The sequence below is a fragment of the Ylistrum balloti genome, unplaced genomic scaffold (genome assembly GCF_031769215.1).
Source record: "Ylistrum balloti isolate Yb309-2 unplaced genomic scaffold, AGI_CSIRO_Ybal_v1 Utg369620, whole genome shotgun sequence".
In the NCBI taxonomy this organism is placed as follows: domain Eukaryota; kingdom Metazoa; phylum Mollusca; class Bivalvia; order Pectinida; family Pectinidae; genus Ylistrum; species Ylistrum balloti.
The window spans coordinates 566,888-571,740 of NW_026781891.1; positions in this window are offsets into that span (position 1 = coordinate 566,888).

Sequence of the window (4,853 nt, forward strand, 5' to 3'; positions counted from 1 at the left end):
ATCACACATATAGGTCTACGGCACTTCAAATACATACGAACTGGGGACATGACATATCATTATCCATAAAAAATCGGAGGCCTCAGATTCTGATAATTTGTTACTCTGTAATTTCATCGACACATTTCTTTCACTACCTTTTCATTGTCTTTAGTTCTCATCCTTTTAAGAACGTAAGAACGGACCAAAATATTGATAAATTATTCATATGCAGCATGATCCCTTTCTTAAATCTCTTTTTTCAATTTAGAATTTAAGTAGCGACCACAAGTTACCTTTCCAACCAGTCTAAAATTAGACATGGATAAAAAAAGAATCAATGAAAATCTAGCATATGAAATTTTGTTAGATTATTTGTCCAAATCTAAGATACGTATGTAATCTTGTGTAGACTTTTTTTCGATTGTACCGAAAACTGAGAAAGCCAAGCACTAGGAATCAAGGAAAACAGACACATACACGTTTGTGTAAAGGGTTCCTCCGTTGCTTTCAATATCTTGAAGCATTAAGCCTTTCCTTTCAAAATCCAAGAAGCGATTTTTGATCTTATCTATTTCACAGCCCTAAAATTTCATTTTTCTTTTTGACAAAAAATTTCGCGACACCTCTTCATCCGAAATCCAGAATCCGCTTCTTACGCAAATCGAACACACCGTAGGGAGACAGCGGCATATGTAAAGACGCTTTCTCACTTTCAGTGTGCGATAAGGCAATTTGCAGCCAATCGTACGGTAAGTACAATAGAAAGACTACTTCCTTGGTATTACATGTAAGTTGATGTATGGTTTATTACAATGCATATATAATTTTACATTTACATAGAGCTAGTATTGGAAAAATTCAGTGTTTGTATAGTGTCCGTGTATATTATATATGCTATTTTTGGGCATGGTGTTTTCCGTGTTACTATTTACTCGCTGCGGTTTTCCATTTATATTCTCAGTCGTCGAAATGTTTTGACGTAATGGATATTGCACCAAGACAATTAAGTGTTTCCATCACTGACTTAGATTAGACAAGGAGGTAAAGTTCAGTGTAGTTTATTGTGTTTTGTCAACAGTGATTTCAGAGGTAGACTGCATTTTCACATGAAGTTAGCTGTTTAATAATGTTGTTAATTCTGTTCAGCATTGTATTATTTTTGGATAGTGAATGAAAGCAAGGAAAAGCTAACTACTATCTCCTAGTCTCTGGATGTCAGTTAGATGACCTCAATAATTCCGAAGTGAGGTAACCAGCCATAATAAACCACAGTTTGTATCCGAGCCTATATCAGTCAAATTTCCTGTCCAATCACATACCTTTGCTTACTGTCTATTTCCCTTTCAGGATATGCGTTAAGACATTGTCTAAGTAATATATAATACATGGCTTATTGAACAAAATAGTTAGCAATCCTCAAAGTTATATGTACAAGAGGTAAAGTACAATGGTAATAGGACATAAAGTAAAACAATGGTTTGTACCTGTAGGTTTAAAGATGGACATCCAACAAACATGACACTTTTGTAGTAAATAAACTTTTGTTACATTTTACCTTTTAAGGTGAAAACAATGATTTATCAACCCAAAAAAGAAATATTTCTTGAGGCCGAAGACAATAATTCCTCATATTTACATAAAGGCAGGTCGATTATTGTTTCTTATATGTCAATTCCATCATTCAAATGTATTTTCACTACACAAAATGACATTTCCTGTCATTTGTGAGTGAGAAGGTATAAACATTATATATCTAATTCCCTACTAAAATGATAATAAAACAAAATGATAATGTTGAACTTAATGGATAATTTATATTGCAAAAGAAATAAGAAAAAGTTGATAGGAAATACATGAGCATTATGCCGTTCTTGCCTCAGCATAAGATTTCAACAACAATCTATTCAATTCAGCAATTGAAATGTTTATCACTATTGGCTGGCTTTATTTTCTTTAAAATAGATATAACCGAAAAATCTTCAGTGTTACTTTAACAGTGACTTTTCGGTTGTCTTGAGTCTTTTCTTCCAATAAACTTTGAAATAGTTGATCATTTATATAAACAAATTTTCTATTGTCTGCCGTCCTGTTTGAATGTGTTACCTGTCTAATATATAACATTAAGTAGTCCATGTAAAAAATAATTTTCCACTCCATTATCATAACAACAATGAAGTATAGAAAGCCCAATTTTTGAGGGAATGGTTTTGACCTGAAATTATTTTGTGTATTCTGTACCAAGTAAATTTTTGACTCTGTTCTGTTACTACACTCCTCCAAGTTACTGAAAGCTATGCCCTGTATTCTGTACCAAGTAAATTTTTGACTCTGTTCTGTTACAACACTCCTCCAAGTTACTGAAAGCTATGCCCTGTATTCTGTACGAAGTAAATTTTTGACTCTGTTCTGTTACTACACTCCTCCAAGTTACTGAAAGCTATGCCCTGTATTCTGTACCAAGTAAATTTTTGACTCTGTTCTGTTACTACACTCCTCCAAGTTACCGAAAGCTGTGCCTTATCACCGACTGTGAATACATAAAATAAAAAAACTCAGTGTTTGTTTTGAATTCCCATTACTGTAAAAGTTCAGTTGTGTGTTTATGTGTGTGTGTATGTATGTGTATGTGTGTTTATGTGTGTGTATGTGTGTGTTTGTTTGTGTGGTGTGTGTGTGTGTGTGTGGTTGTGTGTGAGGGTGTGTGTGTGTGTGTGGTTGTGTGTGGGTGTGTGTGTGTTTTTTTTTAATCATGTAGGTACTCTTTATCCGCAAAATGATATGACCACAAACTATCATGATTATTAATATAATTGTAAAACATTTATGAACAATATCTATACACGAAATCATTTTTTCAGGCAATAGAGAGTTTTGAAAAAAAAACTCATGAAAATGAGATTTTATTTTATATATTTATACTGACCTCCTACTTGTAGTTCACTGGTCTGAGATATTCTAACATTCCATATTCATCGTGTAAACAATCGGTCATTTTGTCGAATTATACGCCAATCACAAGAACTATTGACCTACGTGACCTCTTGACCAGATGATACACTTAAAAGTTGAAGAAAATGTGATGAATCCATTCATAACGTTATGTAATGTTAACAGAATATTGGCAATTGTGTGTAATTTTTCTTTATACAGGATTTTTAAAAAAGTCATGTCAAAAACCTCCCAAATGTGATATATGAATTTAACTGCGGATGACAGTGTTTTGTTTTCAACAAATGAATAAGATCAGCCAGGGACATTAATAAGCCACACTTCCAGGCAAATCTGTTCCTTCGATTGACCTATATTAAAAATATTGATTTTGACATTGTAATTCTCATTAGAAATTTCTGCTTTGATATGATAGCGAATTGTAGATTGGCAGATAAAAAGCAAACAAGCCAAAAAGAGTCCTGTTTAAGAACCTTGGAAACATGGCTAGTTATGGCCACGTGTTATGGATACAAGTGCCTAATAGCCAACACTCTGATCGTCCGTCCACACAAAAGTCTTCCCATGACTGAAAACTTTAAGAGACCAATTTACAAGAATTTTAATGAGGATGTTTAGTTCAGAAAAATGCATACTGAGATTAAAACGAGGTCATTCATTTGAATAAACTTGGTAGCCTTTCCTCCCAGCATGCTACAGACCCAATATCGGCACTCATAGACTTTTGCTTATTGAGATGAAGTCCTTTGTATATTTTAACATATTTGACCCCTGTGACCTTGAAAGTGGGCCAAGGTCATTCATTTAAACAAACTTTGTAGGGCTCCATGCCAGCATGCTATGGGCCAAGTATTAGCCCCCTAGGCCTTCTAGTATTTGAGAAGAAGTTATTTAAAGATTTTGACATATTTGACCCCTGTGACCTTGAAAGTTGTTCAAGGTCATTCATTTAAACAAACTTGATAGCCTTCATCCCAGCATGCCACAGGCACAATATCAGCAATCTGAGCCTTTTGGTTATTGAGAAGAAGTTGTTTAAAGATTTCAACATATTTGACCCCTGTGACCTTTAAAGTGGGTCAAGGTCATTCATTTGAACAAACTTGGTAGTCCTTCATCCCAGCATGTCACAGGCCCAATATCTACACTCTGAGCCTTTTGGTTAATGAGAAGTTGTTTAAAGATTTTAACATATTTGACCCCTGTGACCTTGAAAGTGGGTTGAGGTCATTCATTTGAATAAACTTGGTAGCCTTTCCTCCCAGCATGCTACAGACCCAATATTGGCACTCATAGACTTTTGCTTATTGAGATGAAGTCCTTTGTATATTTTAACATATTTGACCCCTGTGACCTTGAAAGTGGGCCAAGGTCATTCATTTGAACAAACTTTGTAGGGCTCCATGCCAGCATACTATGGGCCAAGTATTAGCCCCCTAGGCCTTCTAGTATTTGAGAAGTTATTTAAAGATTTTGACATATTTGACCCCTCCGACCTTGAAAGTTGTTCAAGGTCATTCATTTAAATAAACTTGGTAGCCTTTCCTCCCAGCATGTTACAGACAAAATATCGGCACTCATAGACTTTTGCTTATTGAGAAGAAGTTGTTTAAAGATTTTAACATATTTGACCCCTGTGACCTTTAAAGTGGGTCAAGGTCATTCATTTGAACAAACTTGGTAGTCCTTCATCCCAGAATGTCACAGGCCCAATATCTACACTCTGAGCCTTTTGGATAATGAGAAGAAGTTGATTAAAGATTTTAACATATTTGACCCCTGTGACCTTGAAAGTGGGTTGAGGTTATTCATTTGAATAAACTTGGTAGCCTTTCCTCCCAGCATGCTACAGACCCAATATCGGCACTCATAGACTTTTGCTTATTGAGATGAAGTCCTTTGTATATTTTAACATATTTGAC